At 38.1% G+C, this 17,500-nt stretch overlaps 1 protein-coding gene across 1 annotated transcript in view; it reads right to left on the minus strand.

Annotated features, from left to right (window-relative positions):
- Positions 1–17,500, minus strand: part of LOC115216355 (pikachurin) — a 700,561-nt gene that overhangs the window by 263,496 nt on the left and 419,565 nt on the right. The window lies entirely within an intron of this gene.

Genomic DNA, 17,500 nt, shown 5'->3' on the forward strand with positions numbered 1-17,500 from the left:
TGGTGTTAGGAAGGGCATCTAGCTGTAGAAACTCTGCTTGATCAGATTGGAGCCTGGTGCAGCCATCTGGTTCAGCAGTCCTCAGTCAAATCGTCCAACCCATTCTAGAATGGAAAGCGGATGTTAAATGATGATGATGATGATGATGATGATGACATTACTGAATTCTTGAAGCTTTGAGATAATGCGAGATAAAACCTTTCCTGCCTTTATTCAAATAAAAATACTGTGATATTTTTGTCACTGCTTGGTCTTTTTAATGTTTGAAGAGAAGTGTATATCTTAGTTTTTAATGATATGGTGGCAGCAAGAAGCAATTCTGTCTTTGAAGGTTTTACTCTTGATGATGTACAAAATATACAAAAAAGTGATTTGTCTTTGGATGAATATGATATTGATGTTTATGAATCTTCATTGGACGAGGAAGATTTTGATAATGAAAGTGATAAAAACAAAAGTGATGAATATGACATTGAAAACATTATGGCAACATGGTTGAAGATTACTACATCAACCACAATTCCCAATTTCACAGAAAAGACTAATCCACAACACAGTCTACCTCCTGATGTTCAACCATTGGACCATTTATTTGTACATCATTTACAGTTGATGGATATTTGTCCTCATCTTGTTTGTTGTTAACACAATGTTTCAGCTTGTTTGTTGTTAACACAGCATATGGTAAAATGGAGACCACCTCCCCTGGTGGGATGAAGTTAAAATAATAGACAGAGAACACCACTGGAAAATAGGAAAACTAAAAGAAGCAGTACATATGCTAGGACATAATAAGCTCCTTAGCAGACTGAGTGGCGATAGGAGCAGCATATGGGAACCAGTATTAAAGGACCATTCCTGGTACTTTTTGTACATAGAGTAATTATTGAAGTTATAAATGTCAGGCCTGGGGCATGAAGGGTTTATAACTACTCCTTTTTCTGTACGATAAAAGTTATTTTAAGAAGTTTGCTTCCCAATCCCATGGTTCCAGTTTCAGTCCCACTGTGTGACACCTTGAGCAAGTGTCTTATATTATAATCTTGAGCTGAGCAAAACCTTGTGAAAGGACTTGGTGGTCAGAAACTGAAAGAAGCCCATCGTATATAGATATATTTAAATATGTGTGTCTTTGTGCTTGTGTTTGTCCCTCACCACCGATGTTGGTGTGTTTATATCCCTGTAACTTAGCAGTTCAGTACAAGGTACCAATAGAGTAAGTACCAGGCATGAAGAAAAAAAAAACCCTGGGGTCTATTTGTTTGACAAAAATTCTTCAAGGTGGTGCAAAGACAAAGCAGTTAAAGATCAAAGATGAATTCTTCATTGCTTTGAAACTTATTGAAATGAAGCCAGAATATTCCAGACATAGGATACCAAATAAGGTAAAACAATCAACAGAATTCCAGTTTACATACAAAATAAGAAACAAATTTTAATTATAAAACTGAGAATAAATTAACACTATCTTAGAAATGACTAATTACCTGATATAGCTATCACCATTTTCTCATTAGTCTCACATTGCCTTGCTACTCTAAGGTGAAGTGAGGAATTTCCACTTCCTTATAAATTATTAATGACTAAGCTAAACAATCTGTTGTGCCTAACTCATTTCAAATGTTATGATTAAAATGTTATGATTTACAGTTTTATATTTAAGAGATGAGGAATTATGTACATTATTTACATTTGATGGATATTTGTCCTCATCTTGTTTGTTGTTAACACGTTTTGGCTGACATACCCTCCAGCCTTGATCAGGTGCAGATATGAATAGCATATGGGAACCAGTATTAAGGAAGGATAGGAAAATATCAGATAAGCCCTAAAAATTCACTCCATAATTGCCCACGGATATATGGCGTAATGGTTAAGAGCACGGGCTACTAACCCCAAGATTCCAAGTTCAATTCCAGGCAGTGACCTGAATGATAATAATAATAATAATAATAATAATAATATCAAAAAATACCTTAGGAATGATAACCCAGGTTCAAAATTTCCCCAAGACACCTGATGAAGGCTGGAGGGTATATCAGCCAAAACGGTGTGTTAACAACAAACAAGATGAGGACAAATATCCGTCAAATGTAAATAATGTTATGATTTGTTCTATCTCTTATCATAAGCTTAAACATATGACATGAATATTCAGCAAAACAGTGGTAGATTGATGATGTAGAATATGTTTAATCTGTAGAAGGTAGAATGTGCTGAGTTGAGAGAGACAGCATAGAATGTTTGCAGTGATTATTTTCAGTCTGAGTTTAACCCTTTAGTACACAGTTTATCCTGTCAAATGTAATGCTTATGTAGTCATATTGTTTTGAATTAATCATACATTATCCCATAGCTTCGAGATTTTGACAATGTGATTATTACCTCCACCTTAGCGAAGCCAGATGCAATATTTCCAGCCGTGTTTCTTTGCTTGTCCGTGAACAAGATGTCATAAGAACAGCTGGATATTTGGATGAAACTTTCAGGGATGTTTAACCTCATGACTGGCAAACATCCGATTAGATTTTGGGATCGATCTGGTACCGGACAAGGATTCTGGATTATTTTTCCTGTTTTTTTACTTAATTTTTGAGAGCGGTTGGGTTCATTTTCAGTATTCTTGTTTGTGAAAGCAGTCGAGTTTATTTCAGATATTCTCATTCTAAAAATCATCTCTGGCTAATCATTGAGATGATATTGGTGTTGCCTTGGTGGAGGTTTGTGCTCTCTGAGTGCTCTTGTTTATTTTTAGAATGACATTGTAGGGTAGATGTGAAAGGCCAGCTGTGGCCAGTTTGAACATAAAACAAGTAAAATACTTTGGTTGGATATGGTTGGATTTCAATGAGGTCAACTTAACCTTTCGTTCTCTCAAGGTCAACAGGAAAACGATCTGAAGCAGTGGACTGGCAGAATTGTAAGAAAATCAGTCCAGATGCCTTGAAGTATTTGTTCCAGTTCTTCACATTTTGTGTTCAAATCCTATCAAGGCCTGTTTGGATGGTTGACTGAACTCAACACTTGGTTTCCCACCACCACCGCCACTGCTGCCGCTATAGTCATGGGAAATTTAAACATACTCGGAAATGGATGATGGTTGATGACAGGAAGAGCATCTGGTCATACAAAAATCTGTGTCAACAAATTCTTTCTGATACATGCAAGCATAAAACATGGACATAACATCATGATGATGATGATGATGGTGGTGGTGGTGATGATGATGATGATAGTTGTGGTGGTGGCGGTGGTGGTGGTGAGGAAGATGATGATGATGATAGTTGTGGTGGTGGTGGTGGTGCTGATAATGATAGTAATGGGGTGGTGGTGATGATGTTGATGACGGTGGTGGTGTTGGTGGCAGAGGTGGTAGTGGTGATAATGATGATCATCGTGGTGGTAGTGGTGCTATTGGTGGTGGTGATGATGATGGTGGTAGTGATCGTACTGATGACGATGACGACAACAACAATGATGACGATGACAGTGACGACGATAGGCAGGAGGCCATGCATTTTAAGATATAGCGTAGTGGTCGTTTTCATTAATCTCAATCCATGGATGTTGCTTTAAGGTGTTGATCCGAGTCAGTTGAAATGCAAAGTTGGCCTAACAGGATTGTGAATTCCGAGGATGTAAAGAGACTTTAGGCGTAGGAGTGGCTGTGTGGTAAGTAGCTTGCTTACCAACCACATGGTTCCAGGTTCAGTCCCACTGTGTGGCACCTTGGGCAAGTGTCTTCTGCTCTAGCCTCGGGCCGACCAAAGCACCCACTACACTCTCAGAGTGGTTGGCACTAGGAAGAGCATCTGGCTGTAGAAACATTGCCAGATCAGATTGGAGCCTGGTGTGGCCCACTGGCTTGTCAGATCTCAGTCAAACCATATGCCAGTATGGAAAGCAGATGTTAAACGATGATGATAATGATGATGGCATATAATATATATGCATGCATTTGTGTATGTGTGTGTTTCTGTGTGTTTACCCCACCACCATTTGGCAATTGGTGTTGATGTGTTCCCATTCCCGTAACTTAGTGCATAGATTCCCGGTGGGTGTTGAGACGGACCAGGTGGGCGCTGGTGCCAAAGGCAGCAGGGGGTGGTAGAGAAAAAGGAGGCGTTGGGAGGAAGGCAGTGGACTGGGGGAGGTTAAATGCCAAAATAAGTACCAGTTTTTAAAAAATATGAACTGGAATCAAATCAATACGTTCAGCTAAAATTCTTCAAAGTGGTGCCCCAGCATGGCCACAATCTAATGACTGAAACCAGTAAAATAGGAAAGATATAAAAATATAAAATAAATATATATTCAATACAACCAGTCATCGCACAAATATAGTGGCAAAATCTTTGGCACACTTGTAGAGAACCTGTATTTCAAAGACTTCTTCATCCTTATACAGAATGATGATCAAGAAGAGAAATGTATCCACAAAGAAAATTCTTTCTCAAATATCGCACCCTACTTTCTTAAAAGACAGATGTATTCAATAATGTGCGCCTAGATACACACAGCCTGAACGAAACAAGGATGGAATGGTCATAGCTTGAGCACCTTTGATCATAGGTCCGTTCAGTCAGATTTGACCCCGGGGCTAAACAACAAGAAAAACAATAGCCCTTCCCCATCACATGATGCTAGACTCTGTGTGGATGTCACACTTTTACACCACATTACAGATGCATCATACTGCCTTTTTTTTTTCTACAGAAACTCCATCGATTCCGTGTAATGGCTTTTTGGTGGGTATTGGTTGTGCTGTGGGGAGTATGGGGGTCTTTTAATTAAACTCATTTCCCTTTAATGGTTAACAAAAACATAGTAATGGGGTGGAAAAGGAGCTGGAGAGGGAAGGTGGGTGACAAAGGAGAGAAAGAGAGAGAGAGAGAGAGATAGAGAGAAACAGAGAGAGTGGGGGTGTAGAGGGTGGAAAGAAAAATGAAAAGAAGAAAGAAATATTAGCAGCAAAGAATGATATAGACAAAGAAATAGAAAAATGGAGGGAAAAAGCGAAAAAAGAGACTTGTTGTAAATTGACAGAGAGAAAAAGAGATAGAGAGCAAGAGGGTGGTGGGTGAGGAAAAATAAGAAAAGAAAGAAGAAAAATTATAAAAACAAAAATATGAATATATACACATACACACATATGTATATGCTATATATGTATATACACACACACACACACATATATACATATATACATACATATACACATACACGTATATATATATATATATATATATATATGTATATATACATACACATATACATACACACACACACATATATATATATATATATATATGCATAAACCTGTGTGAGAGAGAGGGGGAGCAAGATACCAATAAGAGAAAAAGAAGAAAGAAAAAGAAACAGTGATAAAAAGATTGAAAAATGGGGAAAGGTGAGAAACATAGGGGAGAGAAAGAGAGAGAGAGCATGAGTGGGTAAGAGAGAGAGGTAAATCATTCTAATGGTTTGTATGTGTGTATGAGAGACACAAAGAGAGGGGGATGAGAGTGTGTGTGTGTGTGTGTTGTGTATGCATGTGTGTGTGTGTGAGTGTGTGTGTGTGTGCGTGTGTGTGTGTGTGTGTGTAAAAAAATGAAATAAATACATGAAAAATCAAAATCAAACAAAAATAAAATAAAATGAGATAAAAAAAAAAATTCTGCTTAGAGAAGTTGTGGTGGAACGGATTGAGTGAGAGAATTTAACGTAATGGATTCTTGGAGAGAGAGAAAGAGAGAGAGAGATAACAAAAAAAAAACAAACAAACAAACAAAAACAGCCACCACCAACATAACAACAACAACAACAACAAGGAAAAAAACTTCACATAATAGCTGTGTACACAAAAGTTGTCAGAATGGAATAATGGTGATGAATGTTGTGAGAAGATAAATGTCTCCAACACAAAGGATACAACATAGAGAGAATGACAGAATGCTACAATGAAATATATACAAAACGCTTTGATTCGTCTTGTCAGAGGCGAATGACACAAAATTCTTGCATTCAAACATAGATGAGTTGATGAATAGATGCACCATTTTTTGCTTCAATCCTCTACCCTTCCCTCTTTCTTTCATTCTTTCTTTCTTTCTTTCTTTCAACATAATACTTCCCCTCTCTATTTGCTTCATAGAACTGTCTATCTTTATATTTTACTACGTTGCTCTAGGTCTCTATCCCACCCTGACTTGATATTTTCTATCAGTATGCAGATGTCATTGGATATCATCCAGATTGCATAGCGCCTATATGTGTGTGTTCTTGTGTGAGTGTGTGCGTGCATATATTTGCATGTACATGTGTGTTTATATATGTACATGAACATTGTGTGTATATATTTGTATATGCATGTGTTTGTACATGGTATTTTTGTTGATCTTACATTAGAAGAAGAGTAAACTATATTATGTACATATATATATATATATATATATGTATATATTAATTGGAGTTTACAGTATCATATATTATGGCTGATCTTGACAATTGGTTTTGCACTAGCCTTCAACAGATTGTTAGGTAACAATCTCACTACATAACATTGCACTCATCAGAGGTAGCTGTTATGGAATGAAATATGGCAACTGCTCACTATGTTGTGTGTGTGTATATATATATATATATCGCCATGTTGAATCGCTAGCTTCTGCACGCATTTTTTTTCTCTCCTTGTTTCTCTCCGTGTTTCTTTTCTGTGTATCTTTCTGTTGAAGAGTGTAGGCTCGAAACATAAAAGACTTGTTTTATTTATATTCCTGAGCGCCATACTAATACAATTGTTTGTTTGTACTCCACCTGCCTTCGTCTTTTGTTTATTTTCATAAAGCTTCCCGTTATATATATATATATATATATATATGTATATATTGTATATATATGTGTATATATGTGTGTATATATATATATATATATATATAAATATATATATAAATAGATGAGTGTATTTTTACCTTGTTAACAATTAACACGCAAAAAATAAATAAATAGTTACCAGGGTAGCAAAAATCTCACAAGTAAAGATGTTGTAACTCCTTGTTTATAAAGGTAGAAACTTCGTGTTTACGTTGAATATTTTGAATAATATATGAATAAATAAATGGAGTTTAACGCAGGTGTAATCAAATATTTTTACTTTCGACACATGTTTTGAAAATTCCACTGATGCTATTCAAAAGAATAAATGGTATAAACAATGCAATCTTCTCCCCTGGAAAGTGAATTTTTGCTAAAATGTCTTATTGACGAGTTTCGCTTTTTTCACTTTCCTGAGGAGAAGATTGCATTCTTTATACCATTTATTCTTTTGAATAGTATCAGTGGAATTTTCGAAACATGTGTCGAAAGTAAGGTATTTGATTATACCTGCGTTAAACTCCATTTACTTATTCATAATTATATATATATATATATATATATATATATATATATATATATATATACTATATATATATAATATATATATATATATATATATATATATATATATATACATATATATATATGTGTGGGTGGTTATAAGGCGCATGGCTCAGTGGTTAGAGCGTCGAGCTTACGATCGTGAGGTTGTGGGCTCGAATCCGGACCGGCTGCGTGTTGTGTTCTTGAGCAAGGCACTTATTTCACGTTGCTCCAGTTCACTCAGCTGTAGAAATGAGTTGCGACGTCACTGGTGCCAAGCTGTATCTACCTTTGTCTTCCCTTGGATAACACTGGTGGCGTGGAGAGGGGGGGCTGGTATGCATGGGCGACTGCTAGCCTTCCATAAACAACCTTGCCCAGACTTGTGTCTAGGAGGGTAACTTTCTAGGTGCAATCCCATGGTCATTCATGACCGAAGGGGGTCTTTACTCTGTGTGTGTGTATATATATATATATATAATATATATATATATATCTCAAAATAAGCAACAGGATACCAAGTAGTGATGCAATATTACCATTTCAAGCAGTTCCATTTAACTTTAAATAAATTGAAGAATTCTTATATATTAAAAATAAAATTATCATTTATTTTTTTTTACACCTTTTATTACAGCTTCTAGATTAAGAGAGAGAGAGAGAGAGATATGTAGATATAAAGTATACATATCATTATCATTTAACATCCATTTCCCATGGCTGGTATGGGTTAGACGTTTTGATGGGAGCTGCAAAGCCTGGAAACTACAGTTGGCTCCATTGTCTCTTTTGCCAGGATTTCTACAGCTGGATACCCTTTCTGATGCCAACCACTTTACAGAGGGTACCGGGTGCTTTCTACATGGCACCAGCACTAGCATTTTTCATTTGGCATCAGCACCAATGCATTTTAGATGATATCATCACCAACCGGTACACTAAGCAACTTACACGGCAAAACCCAGACAACTGGAAGTGAGGAATATTACTGAAGGCATGGCTTCATGCCAGTCGATGAGAGATTAAAGGAACAGGAAGACAGGAAATCGATGTCTTGCTGCATATGTTTTATCTTTTCTTGTTTCAGTCATTGGAACGTGGACATGCTGGGGCATCACCTCGAAGGGTTTTTTTGTTGAACAAATCAACTCCAGTACTCATGTTTTGTTTTTCAAGCTTGCTACTTATTCTATTAGTCACTGAATACTGAACTACTAAGCTACATGGATGTAAACAAACCAACACCAGTTGTCAAAAACTGGTGGACCATAAACCCAATCATGTACACACACACATACACACATCTCTCTCCCTCTCTCTCAGTCTCTTTGTATATATATATATATATATATATATATAAATTAAATATATATATGTAAATTAAATATAAATTAATCATGATACGGAGATAATCATTTTATTTTCTATATTTTCATTTGTCTTGCTTATTTTTACATCCTGACATTTCTTGAGAACACACTTTTCGTGGCAAGGTGATTAGACGTCTATTTTTAGCATATAGGAATCCACTTTAGTGGTCATTCCTCTGTTTATATATATACATACATCAAAATGTAACCACGTGAGTCGTTGATGATTTTTCCCCCCCTATTGGACTTTCCTCTGTTCCTTAGGAAGAGCTTTGCTTGAAACATTAAACCATCTTTCTTTCCTTCCCTGACCGTTTGCTAATACTTTACATGTACCGCATCCTCACATTGTTGTTTTTTGTATTTGTTCTTCGTTTTTTGGCGATTTACTATATGTATATATATATATTCATCATCATCATCATCATCCTCATTTAACGTCCGCTTTCCATGCTAGCATGGGTTGGACGGTTCAACTGGAGTCTGGGGAGCTCGAAGGCTGCACCAGGCCAGTCAGATCTGGCAGTGTTTCTACAGCTGGATGCCCTTCCTAACGCCAACCACTCCGAGAGTGTAGTGGGTGATTTTATGTGCCACCGACACAGGTGTCAGACGAGGCTGGCGAACGGCCACGCTCGGATGGTGTTTTTTATGTGCCACCGACACAGGTGCCAGATGAGGCTGGCGAACGGCCACGATCGGATGGTGTTTGTTACGTGCCCACAGCACGGAGGCCAGTCGCAATGCGGTACTGGCTACGGCCACGTTCGGATGGTTTTCTTGTGTGCCAACGGCACTGGTACCACAAAGATACAAATTCCATTGATGTTCATCTATTTTTTGATTTGGTTTGATTTTCACTTGCCTCAATAGGAATTCACAACTGTCACACACTGCCTCAACAGGTCTTCACAAGTGTCACATACTTGCCTCAACAGGTCTTCACAAGTGTCATAAGAAGGAAGGTATGCACAAGTGGACTGACTACGTCCCAGGTAGGGGCCACGGGTTATGGCCTGACTAGTCTTGCCGGGTCTTTGGATGGTGTTTTTATGTGCCAACACAGGTGCCAGATGAGGCTGGCGAACGGCCACGATCGGATGGTGTTGTTACGTGCCCACAGCACGGAGGCCAGTCGATGTGGTACTGGCTACCGCCACGTTCGGATGGTTTTCTTGTGTGCCACCAGCATTGGTACCACAAAGATACAAATTCCATGATGTTCATCTATTTTGATTTGTTTTGATTTGATTTGATTATGATTATTATTATATTATTATTTTATCACTTGCCTCAACAGGTCTGCACAAGTGTCATAAGAAGGAAGGTATGCACAGGTGGACTGACTACATCCCAGGAGGGGCCATGGGCTATGGCCTGACTAGTCTTGCCGGGTCTTCGGACAGGTGCCAGATGAGGCTGGCCAACGGCCACGATCGGATGGCGTTTGTTATGTGCCCACAGCACGGAGGCCAGTCGATGCGGTACTGGCTACAGCCACGTTCGGATGGTTTTTTGTGTGCCACCGGCACTGGTACCACCGGCACTGGTACCACAGAGATACAGATTCCATTGAGGTTCATCTATTTTGATTTGTTTTGATATTTTGATTGTTGATTTTCACTTGCCTCAACAGGTCTCACAAGTGTCACAAGAAGGAGGTATGCACAGGTGGACTGACTACGTCCCAGGTAGGGGCCACCACGATCGGATGGTGTTTGTTATGTGCCCACATCACAGAGGCCAGTCGATGCGGTACTGGCTACGGCCACGTTCGTTCGGATGGTTTTCTTGTGTGCCACCGGCACTGGTACCACAAAGATACAAATTCCATTGATGTTCATCTATTTTGATTTGGTTTGATTTTCACTTGCCTCAACAGGTCTTCACAAGTGTCACACACTTTCCTCAACAGGTTTTCACAAGTGTCACACACTTGCCTCTGCCTCAACAGGTCTTCACAAGTGTCACACACTTGCCTCAACAGGTCTTCACAAGTGTCATAAGAGGGAAGGTATGCACAGGTGGACTGACTACGTCGCCGGGTCTTCGGATGGTGTTTTTATGTGCCACCGACACAAGTGCCAGATGAGGCTGGCGAACGGCCACGATCGGATGGTGTTTGTTGTGCCCACAGCACGGAGGCCAGTCGATGCGGTACTGGCTACGGCCACGTTCGGGTGGTTTTCTTGTGTGCCACCGGCACTGGTACCACAAAGATACAATTCCATTGATGTTCATCTATTTTGATTTGTTTTGATTTGATTTTCACTTGCCTCAACAGGTCTTCATAAGTGTCACAAGAAGGAAGGTATGCACAGGTGGACTGACTACGTCCCAGTAGGGCCACGGGTTATGGCCTGACATATATATATATATATATATATAGATAGATATATATGTATATATATATATGTATATATATATATATATATATGTATATATATATATATATAATATATATATATATATATATATAATATATATATATATATATATTATAGTCATTATATATATAGATATATATATGGCAGCTTCAGTTTTCACTAACCAAATCCATTCACAGGGCTTTGCTTGGCCTGAGGCTCTAATAGAAGACACTTGCCCAAGGTACTATGCAGTGGGACTGAAACCAGAACCATGCGGATGGAAAGTAAACTTTTTACCATGCAGTAACACTTCCACTTACCCATATATACATACACACATACATACAAACACAAATACATACACACATACACACAAACATATACACACACATATCTACATACATACACGCATACATACACACAAATATGCACACATAAGCATACATACACATACGCACATACATACACACATATATACACATGCATACGCACAAACATACACACACACATTTACATACATACATATTTACAGACATGCATATCTACATATATACACGCATCCATTTTACACACATACACATACATACACACATACACATTTACATATCTACATATCTACATACATACATGCATACATATACACACATACAGATACACACACACATACACTCACACACATGTATGTACACATGCATGGTTATCGTAGTCTAAAACCGCTTCTACTGCATATAACAGATTTTTCTTCAGCCAAGCGACAACTGACGATACCAACGGATGTTTATTCACCGCTTTCTTATATATCAATGGTGACAAACCTCATTTAGGCCTGTGACTGGCAGTGAATCCACCCCATTAGCAATGCCCAATGAGGCAAACATACATATGGCATTCTTGATGGCCACTGCTGGGAAGATTTTTGTCTCCCTCTGATAAATATTGGGGTTTTAACCCTGAAATAGTGGACATCATCAATTGATGTTTCATTAATTTTACATGAATATGGCCATCATCATCAGGACATGGAGATTTTACAGCTCTTTTTAATAATGAAATTCTAAATTTCATATGGAAAGACATATAGATAGATAGATAGATAGATAGATAGAGACAGGTAGATAGATAGATGGAGATATGTAGATAGATAGATAGATAGAGATAGGTAAATAGATAGATAGATAGATAGATAGATAGATAGATAGATAGATAGATAGATAGATAGATAGATAGGTAGGTAGATAGGTAGGTAGACACACAGGTAGGTAGGTAGGTAAGTAGATAAATATAAATATATGCCAGCAATGGAAAACGGATGTTGAATGACGGGGTTTTTGTCTTGCAAGTTACGCTTTTACTTGTTTCAGTCATTTGACTGTGGCCATGCTGGAGCACTGCCTTTAGTTGAGCAAATATGACTCCAGAACTTATTCTTTGTAAGCCTAGTACTTATTCTATCAGTCTCTTTTGCTGAACCACTAAGTTATGGGGCCATAAACACACCAGCATCGGTTGTTAAGCGATATTGGGGGACAAACACAGGCATACAAACATATACACACACACACACATATGTATATATATATATATATATGTATATATATACATATATGATGGGCTTCTTCCAGTTTCCATCCACCAAATCCATTCATAAGGCTTTGGTTGGCCCTAGGCTATAGTAGAAAACCCTGGCCCAAGGTGCTAGGCAGTGGGACTGAACCTGCGATCATGTGGTTGGTAAGCAAGCTAACAATTGTTAGTTTTTGTACTTATTTGAAGCGAAAATAGGTATAAAAATTACCCTTAATGCATCATGTTTTTTGTCCATTTGGTACACACAGCCATGCAACCCTTTCTTGCTGTTTAAGGGCTAAATATAGAATTTCCATAAAAATGTTATCTCCAGGCAAAACACATGGTTCTGTGTTCAGTGCTATTGCATGGTACCTTTTATAAAATCCTGGTTCGTGGTGTCTTTTATACTATAGCTCAAGGCTGACCAAAGTCCTGTGAATAAAAAACGGGTGAGTTACCTTCTCGAGTCATGCCGACTAATAAGGGCCAGCTTCTCTGTTTCCATTGGGTATAAATTCCCCACTTGGAGGGACATTAGTCCTAAACCAGGACTGCCATGTTATGTTGACAAACAATCTTTACTACAAAGTACTGTTGCTGAATATCTCACGTTGTGAAATTTGAAACTGGCAATTTTCTAATTGAAAATAGCTGTCCAAGGTGCTACATAGCAGGACTGAACCTGAGACCATATGGCTGGGAAGCAAGCCTCTTAAACCACAGAGTCATAACCGTGCCTCCACAGCGTTCATAATGCACAAAAAACAAAACACGTCTCAAAAAGATAGCTGAAACACCAGCTCCAAACACACAAGCACAGGAGTGGCCATGTGGTAAGTAGCTTGCTTACCAACCACATGGTTCTGTGTTCAGTCCCACTGTGTGGCACCTTGGGCAAGTGTCTTCTACTATAACCTCGGGCTGACCAAAGCCTTGTGAGTGGATTTGGTAGAGGGAAACTGAAAGAAGCCTGTTGACTATATGTATATATATATATGTGTGTGTGTGTGTCTGTGTTTGTCTCCCAGCATCGCTTGACAACCAATGCTGTTGTGTTTATGTCTCCGTAATTTAGCGGTTTGGCAAAAGACACCGACAGAATAAGTACTAGGCTTACAAATAATAAGTCCTGGGGTCAGTTTCTTCAACTAAAGGCGGTGCTCCAGCTTGACCACAATCAAATGACTGAAACAAGTAAAAGAGTAAAAGAGTAAAGCAATGAAGCATACACCCCTTACTCTCCTAACTCTGCAAAGAAACCAAGTGAAAAATCAGAAAGTTTTCTGTTATTATGATACTATATATAATGTATTTTAGAACATCACTCATTGCTCTTAGATTTAAAATGCAGGTAGTTTATACATTGAAGTTAAAAGGCTCAGAGGAAGTACAGAAATGTTTATACTGCTTTTCTTCATCTCTGTCTTTTTCCTGTCTCCTCATTTTCTCCTTATCACTCTCTCCTAATGGCTTTTATAGTGAGAAAAATCATTTTTAACCAAGGTATTTGAGTATAGCTGATATGGTGACTTGACCATATCGAATATTTATATCTCTTTGTATTGGTGAGCTGGAATGATGACGGCAGCTGATAAGATAAGCTTTAAGCGAGTAATTGTTAGTGTTGATGTGGTTATTATCATTTCTATCGTTATTATTTTTCATTATATTAGAAGCATATCTTACTCTGCATAGTGGAGAGGCAAACATGTCTGAAGCATAATAGGGCTGGTATTCACCCTCCTGTCCCTCTCCTTAGCAACTTGCATATGGCCAAATGTACCATTATTCTATAGGTGTGGCTGAGTGGTAAGAAGGTTGCTTCTAAACCACATGGTTCTGTAGTTCAGTCCCACTGTGTGGCACCTTATTATTATCATTATTATTATTTTCTTACATCCATTGATCATACACCCCCACCCAATCTCCCTAGCACCCCTCCCACACACAAATCTCAACTACCACATCATTATTATTCGATATCATTGATATTTTTACCTGCTTCTTGCTCTTTAATCTCCATTATCACTGTATCCTATCATTATTATTGTTATTATTATTATTTTAATTTAGTTGCATTAGTACATGTATATATACTTTTGCAAAACTCACGTGATCACATGATCAATCAGACTATTGGATGTTGTTATACATCGCTGGTCACAGTGTGCTTTGCATTGTTTTAGCTTTCAAATGATACCACTCAACTGGGTAGGTGAGCAGGCCTACATTTCCCACTGTTTGGGAGGCCATTCTGTCATAGGGTGACCCATTTACAGGTAAGTGGACTGGAGCAATGAGAAATAAAGTGTTTTGCTCAAGAACATAATGCATTGCTTGGTGCAGGAATTGAACCCTTGATCTGGTGATCATAAATGCAACATCCTCACCACTATGTCACACCTACATTCATCATCATCATCATCATCATCATCATCATCGTTTAACGTCCACTTTCCATGCTAGCATGGGTTGGACGATTTGACGGAGGACTGGCAAACCAGATGGCTGCACCAGGCTCCAATCTGGTCTGGCAGAGTTTCTACAGCTGGATGCCCTTCCTAATGCTAACCATTCTTTGGGGTTTGAATAAATGTAACAAAAGCAAAGTTTGAAGGAAATGTCAGGCAATGTCATACTCTCTAGGGGTCAACAAACAGGAAATAACAGTTCCTACCCAAGGATAAAAATCGTGTTCCCTGCATAATGTAATAAAAACATTACATCATCATCATCATCATCATCATCGTTTAACGTCCACTTTCCATGCTAGCATGGGTTGGACGATTTGACGGAGGACTGGCAAACCAGATGGCTGCACCAGGCTCCAATCTGGTCTGGCAGAGTTTCTACAGCTGGATGCCCTTCCTAATGCTAACCACTCCAATAAGATAAACAGATTATTATCATTTTATTTTTCTAGAAACAATGATAATAATCAATATTCCTTAAGCAGTGTGTGCTTAATGTCTAGCTTAGTAAACTCTGCTTACCCCCCTGCATAAGGAACATAGTCATCATTAGAACCATTCTGCAAGATACTCTCTTCCATGTCCCTGTGCTCTTGTATGTCAACCTTTCCAGCCTCCTGTAACCCTTTCACTTCCTCTAATAATTACACTTTGTGAGCACTATACCATTATGGAGAAACATGAGCTGTATTGCAGGCAACCTGATTAAGAGAATGGTAACTTTGAAAATTTTACAAGGAGGAGATGTGGATTCTTCAGTAAGGTGCAGTGAAGGTAACTCATCCAGGAGAGCAGAAATTTTGAATAAAAAGTGATGTAGCACTGAGGGCACATCTTAAAACTGGCAGACAGCTTTTTAAGTGCTGGCAGTGAGATAGAAAGGCAATCGGTTTTAGATGTAAAGTTGTTGGTGATAGGAGGCTCATCCAACTAATAAAAGCTTATTAAAATCAGGACAAATATAAAGACAATTAAAAATCCTATTATATATACAGAATTACCACTAAACTTATTCATGTTATGATATACATTTGGTTTTATGTCAGAACCATTCAACAGAAATCAAAAGATTGCTCAAAATCTCTTTTTTTTAGTTGTTAAAAATGTGGAAATGAATAGTTTGATCATGTGACACAATATCACAACAGCTTATCTTTAGCAAATATGTAATAGGGAAAAAGGAAGAGAACAAAAGCAGTGGCAAAGTGACATCAAAGGATGGATATGAAGAAATGTGATAGAAAACTTGAAGTTGCCCAAGGAAATTGGTTCCCTTTTTGGGTATATGCTGCCTCCTTAGGCTATATATTTTATTTTATTGTTGACGTTTACAATATGTTTATATTGTTTAAATCTTACTACAGACTTTGGAGGAAAATTTGGAAAATGCCAGACAAAATGTCTTATAGATTTAGTTACACTTTTCTTTTCTGTTCTACATTCAGACCTTATTGGGGGTCAACCTTGGGTTTAATGTTTACAGAGCTCAGTAAAATAAGTACTGATCATATAAGTGTAGGGTTAATTTTCGTCAGATTTTCACAGAGGTCACGATTGAGGAATGCTTGGTTTTTGTGCCTGTGTTCAAGATTGTTTTGTGAATGCTTGTTGGCATTGCTGCTTTTCCATAGAATTTGGCAAAAAAACTGAGATTCAAAAATGAGTGTGGGTTCCAGACGTATGAAGATGATACGGTGTGTGAGTATTTGAAGAGGCATTCAACTGGCTGACTGAAATTGTATTTTACAATAAAAATAATCAGATCATGATTATGATGAAGTCATTAGTAACAACACTGATGACCGTAATTAAGATAATGGTTTCAAATTGGCAGCGAGCTGGCAGAAATGTTAGCATGCCAGGCGAAATGCTTAGCTGTATTTCGTCTGCTGCTACGTTCTGAGTTCAAATTCTGCTGAGGTTGACTTAGCCTTTCATCCTTTTGGGGTTAATTAAATAAGTACCAGTTACGCACTGGGGTTGATGCAATTGAATCGACTTAATCCCTTTGTCTGTCCTTGTTTGTCCCCTCTATGTTTAGCCCCTCGTGGGTAACAAAGAAATAAGATAACAGCTTCAAATTTGGGCACAAGGTGAGCAATTTTAAAACAAGGGACAAGTCAAGAGGTATATCAACCTGTGTTCAACTTGTACTTTATTTTATTGACCCAGAAAGGATAAAAGATAAAGTTAACATTAGCAGGATTTGAACCTAGGATGTAAAGAGCCAGAAGAAATTGTGCTAAGCATTTTGTTTGACTTGTTAATGAATCTACCAGTTCGTCACCTTTGATTAAAAGGA

This window comes from Octopus sinensis, linkage group LG10, assembly GCF_006345805.1.
Source record: "Octopus sinensis linkage group LG10, ASM634580v1, whole genome shotgun sequence".
NCBI classification, from domain to species: Eukaryota; Metazoa; Mollusca; class Cephalopoda; order Octopoda; family Octopodidae; genus Octopus; species Octopus sinensis.